This window comes from Bubalus bubalis, chromosome 9 (assembly GCF_019923935.1).
Source record: "Bubalus bubalis isolate 160015118507 breed Murrah chromosome 9, NDDB_SH_1, whole genome shotgun sequence".
NCBI classification, from domain to species: Eukaryota; Metazoa; Chordata; class Mammalia; order Artiodactyla; family Bovidae; genus Bubalus; species Bubalus bubalis.
In genome coordinates this window covers 43,794,758-43,816,474 of record NC_059165.1, presented here as the reverse complement: position 1 = coordinate 43,816,474, position 21,717 = coordinate 43,794,758, and the positions used below count along the sequence as shown (strand labels likewise).

Genomic DNA, 21,717 nt, shown 5'->3' with positions numbered 1-21,717 from the left:
CAAGGTAGCATTTTCCAATCTCTCTGTTTCTGACCTTCTTGCTTCACTCTTATAAGGATCAGTTCGATTACACTGGTCCAAACTGATTAATCCAGGTGAATCTCAGCATCATAAGATCTTTCACTTAGTCACTTTGCAAAGAACCTGTTGTCATGTGAGGTGAAATCTTCACAATCCCAGGGATTGGGATGTTGACATCTTTTGTTGTTCAGTTACTAAGTTGTGTGTGACTCTTTGTGACCCCATGGACTGCAGCATGCTAGGCTACCCTGTCCTTCACTATCTCCTGGAGCTTGCTCAAACCCATAGCTATTGACTTGATGATGCCATCCAACCACCTCATCCTCTGCTGCCCCCTTCTCCTGACCTCAATCTTTCCCAGCATCAGGTCTTTTCCAATGAGTCGGCTCTTTGCATCAGGTGGCTAAAGTATTAGAGCTTCAGCTTCAGCATCAGTCCTTCCCATGAAAATTCAGGGTTGATTTCCTTTAGGATAGACTAGTTTGATCCCCTGGCAAACTAGTCCCCCCTTGGACTAGTTGAGGGACTCTCAAGAGTGTTCTGTCTTCTCCAGCACCACAATTTAAAAACTTTGGTTCTTCGGCACTCAGCCTTCTTTATGGTCCAACTCTCATATTCATACATGACTACCGGAAAAACCATAGCTTTGACTATCCAGACTTCTTTTGGCAAAGTGAGGTCTCCGATTTTGAATATGCTGTCTAGGTTTGTGATAGCTTTACTTTCAAGGAGCAAGTATCTTATCACTTTATGGCTGCAGTCACCATCCACAGTGATTTTGGAGGTCAAAAAAATAGAATCTGTCACTGCTTCCACTTTTTCCCTTTCTGTTTGCCATGAAGTAATGGGACTGGATGCCATACTTTTAGTTTTATGAATGTTGAGTTTTCATCCAGCATTTCACTCTCCTCTTTTACCCTCATCAAGAGGCTCTTTAGTTCCTCTTCTGTTTCTGCCATTGGAGTGGTAACATCTGTATATCTGTGGTTGTTGATATTTCTCCTGGCAATCTTGATTCTAGCTTGTGAATTATACAGCCTGGCATTTAGCACAATGTACTCTGCATTTTCAGCCTATCACATAGACCTTTACCAGAAATTAAAATAATTGAAATAAATACTGAACATTTTACCTAAAAGACAATTTTATTTACCTTATTAAACTTTATAATGAAATTTCAAGGATGAGTTTTCTGGACTGTTACCAAAAGCAAGGAAAGATGGAAAGGAGGGAGGGAGGGAGAGAGAAAACTTGCTGAATTTTGAGTTTATCCCTCTAGATAATTTTTAACTCAACTTAAAATTTAATGTATTCTTTCCAAAGTAATACAGAATTTCCATTCTTCCATGAAAATAAGACTCATAAATACCCTACTCAACATTTCAATGATTGGGTTGAAACTTAAAAATTAATATGCAAATTTGTATGTGACCACATGGGGAGATATAAGAGTTGTCTGCTTTGTGGTAAACTTGATACCTACTCATAATATATCCAGGTTTCCCACTATCTAAAGTTTCCAAATTGATGTGTAATAGATCAGATCCTATAACTGTAATGGATATTTATTAAATTAATAGACAACTGTCGAGTACTCTGCTCAAGCCCTGTACCAGACTCCAGATAGAGACTGGCTGAGAAAACAGACTTGTCCCCATGAAGTCTGCAGATGAGAGTAGGAGGCAGATAGAAAACAGGTGAAAAATTAAGAAGCAAATGCATAAATCAACATATGCCGCATGAAGGAAACAGCATAGTGTAGGAGTAAGACTTAGGAAGGATATCTGGAAAGCTCTGTATAGGGAAGGGCCTGTAGAATAGAAGCAGCCAGCCCTGCCTTCAAAACTTCAAACATTGTTCTAAGTATGATGGGGAGTTTTTAAAGTGACTTCAATTTTTCAAAAGATTATTCTGGGTGTTGTGAAGTGACTATAGCGGCCAGGCCTTGATGCAAGGTTAATAAAGTAGTGGAGGGAAGAGATGTGTGGTGGAGAGATGTGAACACAGAGTCTACTTTGGCAGTGGAAATATCAGAGCTTGTAGGCAGAAAATACAGACGTCCAAATGATGTCTCCTGGTAGGGCTGGGTGTGTAACATGTAGGGCCCAGTGAAAATGAAAATGTGGGTTCCTTGTTCAAAGAACAGGAAAAAAGTGTCACTAAAAATATAAAACTGTTTATTCTCATCCGTGGTCTTTTTCTTCATCTGTAATGATGTTTTTATTTGCTTCTTAATGCCATTCTCCCTTGGGAATCAGGATACTTGTAGGACAAAGTCCAGACCCTCACAGGTACCCCTGGTGTCTGTCCCATAACTCAGTATGGGCATAGTCAAGCTAACTGCTGGGTTTACTGTCTTGCCAACAATGGGACAGATGGATGTGTTGTGCCCTGTACTGGGAAGTTAATCCCTCGCTTCCATAGGCCTGCTGCTTCAACCATAGGAACCAGGCAACCCCCAAGGTATTGTAGCCTGTGCACGAGGATGTGTTTGGTACCTCGATGGGGGTTGGGAAAGAGGCTTCCCTCACCAATTAGCCCTCACATACATGACGGCACTGCCAGCCCAAGGCTGTGACGGCCACTACTATTCCCTGTTGAGATAACGCAGGCTAAATGAGCTTACCTTTGACTGTCCATGGACCTGTGCTCAGGTCCCCATTGCAAAACTCAGTGCCTCTTCTGGCCACCAACATGATCTGGTCACCATCAAGGGTAGAGGACAAAATGGCAGTAACAGGAAGGGGGCATCTAGGGATGACTCAGGGTGCCACGGGACAAGAAACAAGAGACTGACAACCTGTCCTAGGAGGCAGGGAGGTGGCAGGAAGGAACTCCTCATGTGAATCATACCTCCAAGCCTTTAGGGTACTTCACTGTTCCATCAGCTTTTACTTATAAAACACAAATTAGAAGACCAATTAAGAAATTCAAGACGGCAACCACAAAGCACTAAACTTTAAGTGCAGGACCTTTCTCAGTGCTTGTTCTATGTGACTCTGCTGGACACAAGCCCATGAAGCTGGGCTGACTCCTGGGTTTCTGACTTAAGTTTCCTGGTAAACTTTGGGCCCTTTGCTGTGATGAGGCAAGAGTGAAAACTATCCAGTTTGCAAGGGGAAATCAGGTGTTCAGTTTGACAAAGCTAAATTCCAGATGCCTTTGATGTATCTGGGGAAAGATGTCAAGGAAGCAATTGGAAATATAAGTCTAGAGCTTTTAGAAGTTCTGGTGGCTTTGAAATGTTCAGGGTCATAACCTAATCATCCTGTTAACTCTTTCTCACAAAAATAAAGTGCAGCTCCAGACATCTGGATGTTTGGATTCTAGGTAAACAAGGATTTTCTGTGGTGGAATATCTCACACCTTTTAGTAAACCTCTGTATTTATTTGACCATGGTATTCATGAATTTCCAAAGGCCTTTCTTTTTCATATATTTGCGTATATTCACAATTCCATTTCTTTTGACTTTTGCAATTTCCAAATAGTATTTTTGTTTCTCAAGCAAAAAATAACTCTCAAATTATTCTGATCTTCGTGTATGTGATTCTATATTGTGTTATAAATGCACAACGAGGGACACCAGAATCTTCTTTCTCTTAAAATATAATCAAAATGTGCAGCTGGGCTAGATCCTTTTGCCTCAAATATAGTTTAAATTTAAAACCTCTGGGCAACGTGCTTGTTATTTGTGTGTGTGTGTGTTTTCCATAAATATGTTTCAAAATGAAGCTATTTCAACCACTCGCCCTTCCCCTGTTGTATGTGAAAAGGAGTCAAGAATACAAGAGTTCTGTGCTCAAAGGAGTTACAAGATGTTTGCCTTCCGGTGACATGTGAGAAAAACCTTCCTCTAGTGCTTTGCCTGTAGCAGTGTCAGGCTCCATGTATCTGTTTTCCTCCCCTAGATGGATTCAGCCCCTAGGCTAGCTCTTTTTTTTTTTTTTTAATTTCTTTTCTTTTAAAGGACAAAGTAAGTTAGTGCCTGATAGAACCTGCAGAGATGTGTTGTAACTGTGGTTCCCTGTTAAGGTGTGACTGTTGTCTTTGACCTGTAGGCAGGACACTTCTAAATTGGGTTTCTTCAAGATGACCTCAGAGAAAACTAGGAACATGTTTATCAGAAGCTCTGGATTTTATGCAGTCTCTACCTCCAGTTAATGCTGCAGGCATTCCATTGAGAATGGGGCATAATTAGAAATTATGTTAGAGAGAAATCTCTTCTTATAGATAAATATGGATCTTAAGTTTGTCACATGTATTCAACCTGTTACAGTGGCCCAGTTTAAAGGATTACATCTCTCTCGTACCTTTACTATTGTTAGATGGTAAAGAAAGGATGTTTCAGGGGACCATATTTAGACTTTATATATTACAGGGAACTTCCCTAAAAAACTGAATTTATCTGACAGTCAGATTTAAACAAGCATGATGCCTTGTAAATAAGAAGCATTCAGTAAATACTCATAAGACTTCAACTGGGCATGATTTGAATAGTCAGAGCTATACACTCTAGCTCAACAACCCAGAGGGAATCGGAAACATTAATTCAGCATACAGGTAATAAAAGTTGCCATAAGTAAAGCATGGTATTAGGTGCTTAGTGGCATAAAAAGATAATAGGTAGAATATCAACTCTGACTCATAAGAATTTAAAGAACACTAAAGCATACAAAATTCATTAGAATTAAATTCTTTTTCAAAATCAGAATAAAATGTGTAAATCACTTACTCTAACATTTTACTTCTATAAATAACAACATGGACTAGACTCATCAAAATGAGTAACAAAGTTGAGGTTAGGCTATGTTCCACAGCAAGTATTCATTTTAATTCTATCAACTGGGCTTTCTCTGAAAGTGGCTTTAAGAGTGTTCTTATTGCAGTGTCCATGGAATGTGATGATTGATGCCTACTTAGTAGTGTAAGGGGTGGTCAAAGCAGTTTTATCAATAGGGAGGAAACTAGCTTATAACCAAGTAGGTTTGAAACAATTGTTATTGTTGTTGGTCAGTCACTAATCATGTCTGACTCTGTCTTGACACCATGGATTGTAGCATGTCAGGCTCCTTTGTCCTCCACTACCTCCTGGAGTTTGCTCAAATTCATGTACATTGAGTCAGTGATGCCATCCAACCATCTCATCCTCTGCTTCATCCTCCTTTTGCCTTCAATCTTCCCCAGCATCAGAGTCTTTTCTAATAAGTCAGTTCTTCACGTCAGGTTTTCAAAGCATTAGAGCTTCTGTTTCAGCATCAGTCCTTCCAATGAATATTCAGGGTTGATTTCCCTTGTGATTGACTGGTTTGATCTTCTTGCTGTCTAAGGGACTCTCAAGAGTCTTCTCCAGCACTGCAGTTGGAAAGCATCAGTTCTTCAGTGCTCAGTCTTCTAGGTGAGACCAGGTGATGTAAGCCCTGCCCAGAAAATGAACCTGCTTCTGACCAGGCCTTTAGATATAATTCCATTTTATATTAAAAGTAGTGTTACACATTACCATGAGGCTACAATTAGCATTAGCCACACTGTGAGAAACTTGAGAAGACAATGTAGATGTTTTAAAAAGATATATGAAGAAAAAAGCTGAAGAGAGAGAAACTTAGATTAAAAGAGACTTAAAAACATTGAGCTTCAGACTTTAATTACTAGGCATATGAATCACCTGGTATCTGGTTATGACGCAGTTTCTGCCTGAGGTGGTCTGGGTAGGGTGGGGATTGGCTGAGGTTCTGCAGATCTAACAAGCTCCCAGGGGAACCCAGGGTGCTGCATCCTGACTACACTTTGAGGAGGTAAGATACAGGAGACAAGCCAACTCATAGCAATATGTAGACCTAAATTTTATCCTGATTCAAACACTTAACCAAGGAAAGATTCATGAGAAAGTGGAAATATGAACACTAAATACAGGTGTATTATGATATGAACTGCCCATATTTAGTGTTTGTATTTCCACTTTGCTATGAACTATTGTTAAATGATATGAACTATTGTTAAACTTGCAGGTGAAATAATGGTATTAGATCATGACTAATGAAAAGCTCATTTATTTTATAAAAGTACATAATGAACTTTTTCCAGTTGAAATGCTCCAGTGTCTAGGATGTCTTCAAAATAACCTGGAGTAAGGGGGTACCTGGGTTGGAGTATGGATGAAAAATAAGTTTAGTCACGAATTATTAACTGTGCGGGGTTATGGGTGCATTGGAGTTTTGACACTAGTCCGCCTACTTTTGTATCTTTTTGAAATTTTCCATGAGAAAAATTATTTTGTAACTATTGCCCATGCAAAGGAAAAAAAAAAAGGAAAAAACAAATGACTAGAAGTCTATTCTACAAAATTTAATGGTAGTTATTTGGTAATTTTTATTTTCTTCTTTGTGCTGCCCCATAGTTTCTAAATTTCTACAAATCTCCTTGTTATTTTTAAAATCAATACCATTGTTATTTTCTGGAGAGGCCACTCATTACTGGCCCAGCTGAAAGTGTTTAGGCTTGACAAGCAAAACCAAGCCCCACCTAGAGGAACACAGGTGAAATGAATTAAGCTAGTTTTCCAGAAAAGAGAGAGAGAAACCAGGAAGGGGAGAGCACATTTCTTTAGCTTCTTCTGCTTTAGCTTCTTCTTTTAGCTTTTCCTTCTGCTGAAGGAAACTTACACTGTGAGAAGAGGCTATGTGGTCTTTTGCAACGATGCAGCCTTAGACTAAGGGCTTGAGAGGTGTGGGATAAAAGTCTGGGACATCTTGAGTCAAGCTATTTTAAACTTTTGTCAGAAAAAGCCTTAGAAATCCCCGCTTACAGCAAGTATCAAATCCTGCGAGACTGGAGCACCACCTGAACTTGGCCTTCTTCCTACGTGTGATTTGCCAGTGACTCTGTGACAAGTGCAAGGTAAAAGACTAATGATTTTAAGCCACATAGGCTTTGGACATAACAAAGTTTGGGTGCAAATCCTAGCTCTTTCCCTTAGCTGCTCCAAAGCATTGACAAAGTGGTTTGCCTTCTTTAAGCCTGTATTTCCCCATTTGTAAAACAAAGAAATAAGGCCACTTCAGAGGCTTAAAAGTGCAATGCCTAGGAAGAGTACATATGCAATAAATAGAAGTTATTTTTGTGGTTATTGCCAGTAGAAAATAAAATATTCACGCCAGCCATTTAAACCAGTCTTTGAAGGGTTTCCCAGTTTGTTACCTTTTTATCTTTTACTTTCTCCTTTTTAGCTGTTAATGGACTTCAGGCTTGACTGTTTCCCCAAAGGAGTGCTGAAATGTTCTCAAACTATCAGTTATCTTTATGCATATGGTTGTCACAAAACTGCTCAGGTCATGCATTCTCCCACGATGCTCCTGAATTAGTGGATAAAATCCTGTGTAAAATGGAAACTCATGTTAGAGAATAATTGCCCTGGATGTTGTAAGTATAGATTGGGAAAAAATATTTTTTTGTACTAAAAAATAAAAATAGTGACGTCTCTCAGTCGTTTCCGACTCTTTGTGACCCCATGGACTGTAGCCTACCAGGCTCCTCCGTCCATGGGATTCTCCAGGCAAGAATACTGGAGTGGGTTGTCATGTCCTTCTCCAGGGGATCTTCCTGACCCAGGGATTGAACCCAGGTCTCCCGCATTGCAGGCAGATGCTTTACCCTGTGAGCCACCGGGGAAGCCCAAAAAATAAAAATAGGGCATATGAATTTTGATTAAATGCATTTAAGTGATGTAACAGAAAATTGATGTCGCTTTTTTTTGGAAGCAAAACAAAACCATAGATAGGGCCACTGAAATGTGGGTTTACTCTGTATGGGCTCTCAGTCTAACATGGCATTTCGTACCACTGGGTCAGCTGGCTTGCTGTGTCTTTGCTTTACACCTGGACTCTCAGGTGAATTGATTTAAAATCTGCTCATTTCACAACATCATCCTCATCTAAACCAAAACACCAGTCTTATAAACACATTTTACATTTTTGTGATTATTGTCAGTAGAAAATAAAATATCCTATAAAAGTGTGTCTAAAAGAATTGTAACTTCTGCAAAGAAAGCACCTTTTCTTGCTAAAATTGTCCAAGAGTTCATCCATGTTATTACAAACTACAGAGGCTATGCCTAAATTATTCTTCAATGCCAAGAGAGTGTAAGCATAACCTTTAGCTGAAGACTGTGAATTTTTTTTTAAAAATCCAAAATTAAACAACAAAAAGTATAAGTGGAATAAAAGGACACAGTAACTAGGGTTAATGAAATCTGTTATGTCCTGCTTGCTTCCTGATTTCTTTCAGGATTTACTTGTTCTCAGGCTTGACCCTGGAAGGTTAAATCAAATCTTGCCCCAGAATAGCAAATCTAGAGACATGGCTTTCTCACATCTGCTAGTATGTGAACTTGTTATTTTCAGCGTATACAATGGGTGAATTAAAATAAAAGCAAGTTATTTGCCAGGAAAGTTGTCTTATCTATCAGTTGAGGCTGGAGGAAGCCAGCATCATGCATGTTATATTTAGTAGAGTACAGGAAATGGCACCCCACTCCAGTACTCTGGCCTGGAAAATCCCATGGACAGAGGAGCCTGGTGGGCTGCAGTCCATGGGGTCGCAAAGACTGGGACACGACTGAGTGACTTCACTTTGACTTTTCATTTTCATGCATTGGAGAAGGAAATGGCAACCCACTCCAGTGTTCTTGCCTGGAGAATCCCAGGGACGGGGGAGCCTAGTGGGCTGCCGTATATGGGGCCGCACAGAGTCGGACACGACTGAAGTGACTTAGCAACAGGTACTTTACAACTGTGTCTTATACCCCTGCACTGCCTACCTGCTATTGTAGACCAGAGGAAAGCAATAGTTAAAGGATGTATTGAAATTCATAGACTAGAACTGGCATCCCATGAAATAAGGATCCACATAGCTTTAGTTTCTGCCTTAAGGCTGGGAGGGAAAGATCTAAAAATGAACCACTGCATGAATGTTAATGAATTGGACCCCTGAGTTGAAATAAAGCTATTTTCAGGAAGTAGTGTTAAAATGTAGGAATTGGAGTATAAATTTGTGCTCTACCAGGTGTTAGTAGAAGAACAATGCATAAATTGCTGTTAAATAATTGGTAAGAAATAGACAGCTAGGAGCAGAAGAAATTTATTTTTAATGTAAAGGAACTCTGAGAAGTACAACAAGAACTCTCCAATGGGTTATCTGGATCATTTCAGATAGATTCCATAGATGATCTGACAGATTTGGGGACATGTGTTGGGGCACTCTTCCAGTCTACATCCAATTGTGTTACAGAGTAATACCATCACAGAGAATTGCAGCTGAAGGACATTTGGTAATAATCTATCCTAGGGAGTTTAAATTTTTATTAACTGATAGAATTCTTTAAAAATATTGATCAGTGAATATCAAGTCATTATGTTGGACACCTGAAACTAATCAAATCTTATATCAATTATACCTAAATTAAAAAAAAATAATTGAAACCATTGTCTAACCAACACCCTTCCTTTTTCAACCTTCCTGTCCAGCTGCAGTGGTATGAAATGCCTCTTCAGCTGTAAAATTATATATGGCTGCAATGTCCCCCCACTTCCCTTTTACTAATTTCATAAATGAAATTCAAGAGACTGGCTTGTAGAAAATTTCAGCAGGGTGTAGATAGTAAAATTAGGATGAGATGGCCTGTCTCCTGTATTTCATCAGATCTTACCTTCATTACATCCCTATATCACACCCAAGAACTCTCTTCTACTGGTATTGGGCAAGGATAATATGACACGGGGATTTCTGATGAATTTTGGTGGGTGGAAAGAAGAATGGTGTTCAAGGGAGTCTTATTACAAACTCTTCATATTATTCCAAATATGAGGTGATTAACATGGGCATTGAGTGATAGGGTTATGAACAGTACAAAATGTTTGATAGAGAAAATCTCACAGAGGCAGAGTTAATGCGGTGTCATGGCTGGCTAGAATAATTAGAAGAGTCCACTGGATCATCTTCTTTTTCATCATTTTAAACGTGCAACTCATTTCCCAATTTACACTGATCTCTGTGATGACAATCTGAATAGCAATTCAAAGTCTGTTGTAGCCTTTGGGGCTTGACAGAATTGTATACTGATTGGTTTTGTCTTTCAAATCTGAAATCTTCTCCAGATTTGTCTTTTTCATGTGCAAATATCATAGACCAGTAGGACTTCTTTTGGCTTTGAGTGCTTGTTTTTAAAAAAAAAAAAAAAAAGAAGCTTGTTTAAAATGAAAGAAGCTCCAGGTAGGAGCAGAACGTTTTTGGGCGTGGTCAATGTGCTGAAACAGGGAAGATTTAGGTCCCTTGGAAAAGTGATGAGGTCATTCTGTGCCATTTCTGTTTTGTTGTGGTTGCTTCATCTTACAGATTCCTCTTTGTATTCTTTTTTCCTTCCTCTGTATGTCTTCAATCTGACACAACAGGAGGGTTTTGCCTCCTCTTTCACTGCTATTTTTGTTATTTTTTCCCAAGAACTTGTGGAAATAATCTTCATTTTTACTCTTCCAAATAAGTTTATTTCGTTTACCATAATTTTATGTAGTGTATAGTATAAAACTTTACCACCTTCTTCAGCTCAAAATAAACCTCCTAACACAATGGGGGATTCAAAAGTATTCCTAAGAAATCTGGTGAGGATGGAAGAGAGGAAAATAGGCATTCTACTGAAGCAATGTCAAAGACTGAAACCAGTCCCCAGACTTCCTTAGAATTGCTAGCTAGCTATGTGATAAAGTTTGGTCTATTTGGCATTACTTTATGATTTAACATATGTATTACACCAGCAGTAGATAATCCTATTTTCCCCAAATTCCATCTCACCTTTGAGATATTTGAATTTTTATTCAAACTTTTGTCCATTTTGCAATGATGGAATTCTGAACTTGGGCCATATGTATCTGGGAAATAAGCTTCAAACATTTTTTTTTTTTTTTTTTACATAGGGTATGTAACAGCTTGCATTTGGGCATTTGTTGGAGACTTTCTTTGCTGTACATCTGGGCTTCCAAATAAGATGTTCAATGACTTTACAGAGGAACCAGGGAATAAAATAGCTGTCATCTCTTCACTCGGAGAAGGCAATGGCAACCCACTCCAGTACTCTTGCCTGGAAAATCCTATGGACAGAGGAGCCTGGTGGGCTGCAGTCCATGGGGTCGCTTAATCTGACATGACTGAGTGACTTCACTTTCACTTTTCACTTACATGCATTGGAGAAGGAAATGGCAACCCACTCCAGTGTTCTTGCCTGGAGAATCCCAGGGACGGCAGAGCCTGGTAGGCTGCTGTCTAGAGGGTCGCACAGAGTCGGACATGACTGATGCGACTTAGCAGCAGCAGCAGCATCTATTCACTGCTTACCGTGGGCTCAACACCAGGCCAAATGCTTTACGTGTAATATGTTTGTTCATAATTCTAAGACTATTGGGAAAATATAATTATTAATTCCATTTTATGTTTGGGGAAATTTATGTTTCAGACAGGTAAAATAAGTTGTTCAAGTCATACAGCTAGTTTCTCCTGTAAGCAATCTCCTGGGAAATGACTACCTGGAGCAGGAGTAAAGTAACAAGGAGTGAAGGAGAGAACCAATATGTGACTTGTTACTGAGTTGGACACCAATAGTAAGTTTATTGTTCGAATTTGCTGGAAGGATAGTTTGAGGAGCTTTTTAGAAAATGCATCTTAAAACCTTAAAGCCTAGGGGATGAAAGGGAAACATCTATTCATTGGCTGTTGTCCTACTCTGACTTCTAGATTATGCATTTCTGAGTGCCATTGGGTTCCCACTGAGGTCTCCCAGCACATCCTCAGTGAATCCCTGGGACAGGTACTTGCAGTAGGTATGTGTCTAGGGCCCAAAGTAAGATGCTGTCAGTGTGCACCACTGTGAAGCTGGATAGAGCCTGCTTGAAACTGATTGTTCCAGCAAAAGATAGAATCAGGGATGGATGAGACGTTGAGTGCTGATTCAGGGGAGGAACCAGAGCTGGATCCCAAAAGGAACCAAATTCTGAACCCAAGCCAGTCTGTTTCTAAAACATGCTCACTTTACCACCATCCATTGTTATCTTCAAATGCAATATTGGACTCATTAGATGTGCTCTTTTGGGGTCTGTTTTAAGCATTTGATCATCTTTCTTGATGGAAAAGAATGCCTTGACAAATGTAGCAGGAGTGAAGTTCATCTTTAGCAGTTCTCAATATCTTTGCTTCCTTCTTTTCCCCTCTTTGCTGCTCTTGGGGCCCTGCTATTTCAGTACCCATTTGGTCCACTCTTGTGTAATGGGCATCACACCTGTAATCCATCCTTTCTTTTATGAGCATATCTGTTGCAATCAGAATAGGAGGGTGATGGAGAAGCCAGGAGTTTTAATTAAACCTGTATTTTAAATATTCTTCTACCTTACAGGGTATGGCCTTGACCTAAGCATTTCCTCTCTTCTGAACCTGAATTTATTTGCCCAAGAAGAGATATAATATATGCATGATAGGATTATATGAAAGGGGAAAGGTAGAAGGGGGGAAATGTCTCTGAAAACACCTGGATAACTGCCCTTCCTTACCCCGTCCCTCATTTTGTCCTCTTACAGATCTTGAGGGGACTGACACCCGTTAAGCATATTTCGAATAAGATATATATCTTTTGTGACTTCTCTCTGATGGTATTTGGCTCCGTTCTCCTGAACAGAAAATACATACTAAGAATAAGTCACCATTTGGCAAACTCCTTCCTGTTTTTAAGACCTATCTGAGACGTCAGGTCTCTATGAAGCCCCCTTCCCTCCACTGATACCTCAACAGTCAATTGTCCATTTCCACCTTTTCCCAGTAATTTTTCTCTCTAACCCCAGCCTTCTGTTATCTTATGGGGATTGAATGACGGTTCAGCAATAAAATGTTCCTCTGGTTATCAGTAAGGGCCCAATAAATCCCAGATAGTATTCGATTTATTTTTTAGGATAAAAGTTTCTTATCAAACTCAGAATCCAGAGCAGTAGGAATATGGGAGTGTCTTCTCTGGCCTATCAGCTTGTCCCCAAATGTCAGTCACTACTGGGGAGCCCTCATCGTCCAGTCTTGGGGTTTGTCATCTAGTACTCTCTGCCCTCACACACACTGTACTAGGTCAGCAGAGAGTCTTCGTTTCACCCTCCTCTATACAGTCTTTAATCTTCATTTGCTTTCCTGACTCCTCAACCCCACCCTACCCCTCAGCATCTTCTACTTGTCTTTTTCCCATTAATCAACAAAATGTTTTATTATATTGGTGAACTTATAAAAAGTTATAAACATACTGTTTTTAAATTCTTTTCAAAAATTAATAAAATTTGTGCATGTTAAACAACTCCCACCAAAATATATGAATTATTTGAACATTAAATACACAAATGCGATGATTATTGTTGATATATTTAACATACTTTAATTGGTATATTGGCCACAGCTCTCTCAGGTACTATACCTTTAGTGTTTCCCTGAAGAATGCTCTTTTGAAATACGATCTCAATTTTTAAAAAATATAATTGCCTGCAGTCTTCATCAAAACTGCATCTTTTTTTTTTCTTTTTTTTTTTAATTTTATTTTTAAATTTTACATAATTGTATTAGTTTTGCCAAATATCAAAATGAATCCGCCACAGGTATACATGTGTTCCCCATCCTGAACCCTCCTCCCTCCTCCCTCCCCATACCATCCCTCTGGGTCGTCCCAGTGCACCAGCTCCAAGCATCCAGTATCGTGCATCGAACCTGGACTGACGACTCGTTTCATACATGATATTTTACATGTTTCAATGCCATTCTCCCAAATCTTCCCACCCTCTCCCTCTCCCACAGAGTCCATAAGACTGTTCTATACATCAGTGTCTCTTTTGCTGTCTCGTACACAGGGTTATTGTTACCATCTTTCTAAATTCCATATATATGCGTTAGTATACTGTATTGGTGTTTTTCTTTCTGGCTTACTTCACTCTGTATAATAGGCTCCAGTTTCATCCACCTCATTAGAACTGATTTAAATGTATTCTTTTTAATGGCTGAGTAATACTCCATTGTGTATATGTACCATAGCTTTCTTATCCATTCATCTGCTGATGGACATCTAGGTTGCTTCCATGTCCTGGCTATTATAAACAGCATCTTACACTTCTTTCCCTCTGCTTTCTAAGGATTGGCATCGCCTGTAATCCCACATCCCTCTGCATCTTAGCGCACTGTGTGCTTGCAGGCCTGTTCAGCCGGGTCAGCTTCTGTTCCTGGACAGAGCAGCACAAAGGCAGATGTTTAGTGTTTTAATGTGATTTCTAAGAATTCTGTGGTTTGGCCTCAGAGTAAAGCATCTAAAAGACAAACAATATTATGAAGTTATGAAAATGAACTTCTTGTCATTTTAACTAAACCTTCTCATATAAATATCTGGTTATGTTTTCCAGCCTTTAGTTGAATTGACAAAAAGACAACCTCTCCACCCAAAAAACCCTCCTTTCTGTTATCTTATTCTAGGAAAGTGCCAAACTTCAGGGAAGGCAATAGCATAGAAACAATTTTTGGCCTTGTTCCTCTTGGAGTATCTTGCTGTACGATTATCGTTCACATTTTTTCTTTAATAGAAAATTTTATTAACTATAAATTCACATACAGTTGTAAGAAATAATGCAGAAAGATCCCTTGTATACTTTTCCAAGTTTCATTCAATAGAATATTTTGCGCAACTGTCTTAGAATTCACAAGAAGGATATTGACGTTGATACAGTCTGCTGCTGCTAAGTCGCTTCAGTCGTGTCTGACGCTGTGCAACCCCATAGACGGCAGCACACCAGGCTCTTCTGTCCCTGGGCTTCTCCACGCAGGAATACTGGAGTGGGTTGCCATTTCCTTCTCCATGTTACACTCTAGCAATCTTATTCAGATTTCTGCAATTTTGCTTGTACTCATGTGTACCTGTCTGTGCATGTGTGCACTAAATGTTCATCACCTGGTTCATGTATCACCTTCACGGGCAAGATGCTTAAACACTTTCAATCTCACAGATGCTCTCATGTTTCCCTGTTGTAACCATACCCACTTCTTTCCTCCACACCTCTGTATCTCACTCTTGGCAACCACTATACTGCTAAGTTGCTTCAGTCGTGTCCAACTCTGTGCGACCCCATAGATGGCAGCCCACCAGGCTCCCCCATCCCTTGGATGCTCCAAGCAAGAACACTGGAGGGGGTTGCCATTTCCTTCTCCAATGCATGAAAGTGAAAAGTGAAAGTGAAGTCGCTCAGTCATGTCCGACTCTTAGAAACCCCATGGACTGTAGCCTACCAGGCTCCTCTGTCCATGGGATTTTCCAGGCAAGAGGACTGGAGTGGGGTGCCATCACCTTCTCCGGCAACCACCATACTGCTCTCCATTTTTGAGAAATATTGCCATTTCAGAAGTGTCCAGTAAAATGAATATTTCAGTATGTGACCTTTTGTAATTAGCTTTAATTCAGCATAATTTCTTGCAGATTCATCCAAGTTGTTGTGTGTATCAAGTTGTTCCTTTTTATTACTGAGCCCTATTCCATGGTATGCAAGTTTGTTAAATGTTCATCCTTTGAAGAACAGCTGGTCTGATTCCAGTTTTTAGCTATTACAGATACAGCCACTATGAATATTCATGCACCAGTGTTTGTATAAACGTAAGTTTTCACTTATTTGGAATATGCAAAGAGTACATAAACAGAGTAAATGCCCAGGAGAACTGTTGTTGGGTCATATGATAGTTGCCTGTTTAATTTTTTTATTTAAAAACAATTCAGAACTGGTTTTTCCAAAGCAGCTGTGCCAGTTTAAAATGCCACCGGCAATATGAGTCACCCAGATCTTCAACATCCTTGCCAGCAGTTGGTGTTGTCACAGTTCTTTTTTAATTTTACAAATCTGATAGGTGGATAGTATTATCTCACTGTGGTTTTATTTGTATTTCTCTAATGGTTAATGATGTTGGACATCTTTTCATTTGCTTGTTTGCCATCTGCATATCCTCTTTGGTGAAATTGTTTATCTGTTTTGCCCTTTTTCTAATTGTATTGTTCTTTCAGTGTTGGGCTGTAAGACTTTTGTATACAAGACACTAGTCTTTCCTTGAATATATGATTTGCAAATATTTCCTATCAGTCTGTAGTTTGTCTTTTAGTCATCTTTGCATAGAATTTCAAAGACCTCAAACGGTTTATTTTAATGAGTCCCATTTGACTAGTTTTTGTGAGTTGTGAACTCCTGTCCTTGTCCTACTTACAGATTTTTCTCCTTTTTTTTTCCTATTTACAGATTTTTCTCCTTTTTTCCTAAAAGTTTTACAGGTTTGTTTTACATTTCACTCTTTATGAGATAACATTGGTATAAGGTGTGAGGTTTAGGTCATAATTCAATTTTTGCCTGTAAATGTTGAGTTGTTCCAGCAAAATTTGTTGAAAAGACTTCCCTTCACTTCATTGAATTGGATTTCTTTGTCAAAAATCAATTGAGGATATCTTTATGGATCTATTCCTGTCTCTTCTATTCTGTATCTATATCCCCAAACAACACAACATTGTCATGATTACTGTAGTTTTCTCAGAAACCTTCATTTCTGGTAGAATAACTCCCCCTACTCTTACTTCATTTGTTTTTTTGTAAAGATGACTTTAGATACTCAAGAGTCTGTGCCTTTTCAATTCAATTTTAGGAAAAAACAAAAACAACTTTGCTTGATGTTTGATAGGCATTGCTTTCAACCTATAGATAAATTAGAGGAGAAATGACACCTTTCCTATGTTGAATATTTCAGTTCAAAAATATAGTGTGTTTTCCATTTGTTTAGGACGACTTTTATTTCTTCATCAAAACTTTATAGAGTTTTTTTGTATACAAATATAGTATATACCAGTTTTACCTGTATATTTCTATATTTCTTTCTTTGAAATGATTATAGGTGGTTATGTGTGTTTCAGTTTCTGCATGTAAATTTTTAGTATACAAGAATGTAATTGATTTTTAAAAATTTGTTTATTTTTGGCTGTGCTGGGTCTTGGTTGCTGCACACAGGCTTTCTCTGGATGTAGCGAGCAGGGACTGTTCTCTGGCTGTGGTGTGCAGGCTTCTCATTGAGGAAGCTGCTCTTGTTGCGGAGCACAGGCTATAGGTGTGAGGGCTTCAGAGGTTGCAGCACACCGGTTTAGTTGCCCTGCAGCATGTGGAATCTTCTTGGACAAGGATCAAACCTGTGTCCCCTGTGTTATCCATTGGACCACCAAGGAAGTCTGTAGAAATGAAATTGATTTTTTTGTGCATATCTTATCAGTGATCTTATTGAACTCATTTATTACTTGTATTTTTTTTTTAGAATCTTTGAGATTTTCTGTGTTGACAATGTTGTCATCTATAAATACAGATAATTTTGTCTCTTCCTTTACAACCTGCCTGCTCTTTATTTCTTCTTCTTGTGTTTTGCAGTAGCTACACTTCCAGTACTGTGTTAAGCCTTGCAGGGAAGGATTCAGCCTTTTACCATTAAGTATGATGTTAAATAGCTTTTTCTGATAGATGGTTTTTATCCATTTGAAGTAATCTCCCTTTATTCCTGATTTTTTAAAGAGATTTTAAAATCAGAATTTGGTGTTAGATCTTATCAAATGTTTTCATCTGTCATTTGGTATGATCATATCATTTTTGTTCTTTAACTTGTTTATATACTTGATTTTATATATATATATATATGTAAATTTGAACCTGTCTTACATTCTTGAAATGTATCTCACTTGGTTCAGTTCAGTTCAGTCACTAAGTCGTGTCCGACTCTTTGTGACCCCATGAGTTGCAGCACACCTGGCCTCCCTGTCCATCACCAACTCCCAGAGTTTACCTAAACTCATGTCATCGAGTTGGTGATGCCAAACAGCCATCTCATTGTCGGTTGTCCCCTTCTCCTCCTGCCCCTAATCCTTCCCAGCATCAAGGTCTTTTCCAATGAGTCAACTCTTTGCATGAGGTGGCCAAAGTATAGGAGTTTCAGCTTCAACATCAGTCCTTCCAATGAACACCCAGGACTGATTTCCTTTAGGATGGACTGGTTGGACCTCCTTGCAGTCCATGGGACTCTCAAGAGTCTTCTCCAGCACCACAGTTCAAAAGCATCAATTCTTCAGCACTCAGCTTTCTTCACAGTCCAACTCTCACATCCATACATGACCACAGGAAAAACCATAGCCTTGACTAGATGGACCTTTGTTGGCAAAGTAATGTCTCTGCTTTTGAATATGCTGTCTTGGTTGATCATAACTTTCCTTCCAAGGAGCCAGAGTCTTTTAATTTCATGGCTGCAGTCACCATCTGCAGTGATTTTGGAGCCCAAAAAAATAAAGTCAGCCACTGCTTCACTGTTTACCCATCTATTTCCTATGAGGTGATGGGACCAGATGCCATGATTTAAGTTTTCTGAATGTTGAGATTTAACCCAACTTTTTCACTCTCCACTTTCACTTTCATCAAGAGGCTTTTAGTTCCTCTTCACTTTCTGCCATAAGGGTGGTGCCATCTGCATATCTGAGGTTTTTGATATTTCTCCCAGCAATCTTGATTCCAGCTTGTGCTTCTTCCAGCCCAGCGTTTCTCATGATGTACTCTGCATATATGTTAAATAAGCAGGGTGACAATATACAGCCTTGACGTACACCTTTTCCTATCTGGAACCAGTCTATTGTTCCATGTCCGTTCTAACTGTTGCTTCCTGACCTGTATATAGGTTTCTCAAGAGGAAGGTCACGTGGTCTGGTATTACCATCTCTTTCAGAATTTTCCAGTTTATTGTGATCCACACAGTCAAAGGCTATGGCATAGTCAATAAAGCAGAAATAGATGTTTTTCTGGAACCCTCTTCCTTTTTCCATGATCCAGCGGATGTTGGCAGTTTGATCTCTGTTTCCTCTGCCTTTTCTAAAACCAGCTTGAACATCTGGAAGTTCACAGTTCATGTATTGCTGAAGCCTGACTTGGAGAATTTTGAGCATTACTTTACTAGCGTGTGAGATGAATGCAATTGTGTGGTAGTTTGAGCATTCTTTGGCATTGCCTTTCTTTGGGATTGGAATGAAAACTGACCTTTTCCAGTCCTGTGGCCACTGCTGAGTTTTCCAAATTTGCTGGCATATTGAGTGCATCACTTTCACAGCATCATCTTTCAGGATTTGAAATAGCTCCACTGGAATTCTATCACCTCCACTAGCTTTGTTCATAGTGATGCTTTCTAAGGCCCACTTGACTTCACATTCCAGGATGTCTGGCTCTAGGTGAGTGGTCACACTTGTGATTATCTTGGTTGTGAAGATCTTTTTTGTACAGTTCTTCTGTGTATTCTTGCCACCTCTTCTTAACATCTGCTTCTGTTAGGTTCATACCATTTCTGTCCTTTATCAAGCCCATCTTTGCATGAAATGTTCCCTTGGTATCTCTCATTTTCTTGAAGAGATCTCTAGTCTTCCCATTCTGTTGTTTTCCTCTATTTCTTTGCATTGATCACTGAGGAAGGCTTTCTTATCTCTCCTTGCTATTCTTTGGAACTCTGCATTCAGATGCTTATATCTTTCCTTTTCTCCTCTGCTTTTTGCTTCTCTTCTTTTCACAGCTACTTGTAGGGCCTCCCCAGACAGCCATTTTGCTTTTTTGCATTACTTTTCCATGGGGATGGTCTTGATCCCTGTCTTCCAATGTCACAAACCTCATTCCATAGTTCATCAGGCACTCTAACAGATCTAGTCCCTTAAATCTATTTCTCACTTATTCTGTATAATCATAAGGGATTTGATTTAGGTCATACCCAAATGGTCTAGTGGTTTTCCCTACTTTCCTCCATTTAAGTCAGAATTTGGCAATAAGGAGTTCATGATCTGAGCCACAGTCAGCTCCCGGTCTTGTTTTTGCTGACTATATAGAGCTTCTCCATCTTTGGCCACAAAGAATATAATCAATCTGATTTTGGTGATGTCCATGTGTAGAGTCTTCTCTTGTGTTGTTGGAAGAGGGTGTTTGCTATGACCAGTGTGTTCTCCTGGCAAAACTCTATTAACCTTTGCCCTGCTTCATTCTGTACCTCAAGGCCATATTTGCCTGTTACTCTAGGTGTTCCTTGACTTCCTACTTTTACATTCCAGTCCCCTATAATGAAAAGGACATCTTTTTTTGGGTGTTAGTTCTAAAAGGTCTTGTAGGTCTTCATAGAACCATTCAACTTCAGCTTCTTCAGCATTACTGGTTGGGGCATAGGCTTGGATTACCGTGATATTGAATGGTTTGCCTTGGAAACGGACAGAGATCATTCTGTCATTTTTGAGATTGCATCCAAGCACTGCATTTCAGACTCTCTTGTTGACCATGATGGCTACTCCATTTCTTCTAAGGGATTCCTGCCCACAGTAGTAGATATAATGGTCGTCTGAGTTAAATTCAATTTTAGTTCCCTGATTCCTAGAATGTCAACATTCACTCTTGCAATCTCCTGTTTGACCACTTCCAATTTGCCTTGATTCATGGACCTAACATTCCAGGTTCCTATGCAGTATTGCTCTTTATAGCATTGGACCTTGCTTCTATCACCAGTCACATTCACACATGGGTATTGTTTTTGCTTTGGCTCCATCCCTTCATTCTTTCTGGAATCATTTCTCCACTGATCTCCAGTAGCATATTGGGCACTTATCGATCTGGGGGGTTCCTTTTTCAGTATCCTATCATTTTGCCTTTTCATACTGTTCATGGGGTTCTCAAGGCAAGAATACTAAAGTAGTTTGCCATTCCCTTCTCTAGTGGACCACATTCTGTCAGACCTCTCCACCATGATCTGTCCATCTTGGATGGCCCCACATGGCATGGCTTAGTTTCATTGAGTTAGACAAGGCTGTGTTCCATGTGATCAGATTAGTTAGTTTTCTGTGATTATGTTTTCAGTGTGTCTGCCCTCTGATGACCTCTCTCAGCACCTACCATCTTACTTGGGTTTCTCTTACCCTGGATGTGGGGTATTTCTTCACGGCTGCTGCAGCAAAGCACAGCCACTGCTCCTTACTTTGGACGAGGTTGCCTCTCCTGACCTTGAATGTGGAGTAGCTCCTCTTGGCATTCCTGCGCCCACGCAGCCGCTGCTCCTTGGAAGTGGGGTATCTCCTCTCGACTGCTGCCCCTGACCTCGGAAGTGGGGTAGCTCCTCTCTGCCACGGCCCCTGACCTCAGATGTGGGGTAGCTCCTCTCGGCCACTCCTGCACTGTTGCAGCCTGGTGCTCTTGGTCACCGCCCCGACCTTGGGCCGTCCCTGACCTCACTTGGTTATCTTATGTTAATTCCTTTGCATATTGTTAGGGTTGGTTTGTTATTATTTTATTTAGAATTTTTATATCTAAGTTCATGAGAGATACTGATCTACAGTTTTGATTATTTTATTCTTCTTTTGGACTGTCTTTGATTTTGGTATCAGAGTGATAGTGGCCTCATAAAATGAGTTGGGAAACGTTCTCACATCTCTTTTCTGGAAGAGATGTGTAACATTAATATTTCCCTTTAAATGTGTGGTAGAATTCTCAAGTGAAACCATTTGGGCCTGAAGATAACTTTACAGGAGCATTTAAATTATTCAGTTTATATGGTTTAGGGCTATTAGAGGCTTGCCTGGTCGC

General features: G+C 39.6%; 1 protein-coding gene across 7 annotated transcripts in view; it reads left to right on the top strand.

Annotated features, from left to right (window-relative positions):
* SGCD (sarcoglycan delta) overlaps nt 1–21,717 on the top strand; it is a 1,096,788-nt gene that overhangs the window by 398,332 nt on the left and 676,739 nt on the right. For 3 of the 7 annotated variants that reach the window (XM_044947408.2, XM_044947414.2, XM_044947413.2), the window contains exon 1: nt 6,586–6,916. The exons of 1 other annotated variant lie outside the window; for it this stretch is intronic. The gene's annotated coding sequence lies outside the window, so the exon portion shown is untranslated. Of the gene's footprint in view, nt 1–5,672; nt 5,815–6,584; nt 6,917–21,717 lie in introns of those variants that run through there. 3 more of the 7 variants (XM_044947410.2, XM_044947415.2, XM_044947412.2) reach the window with 3 other exon arrangements.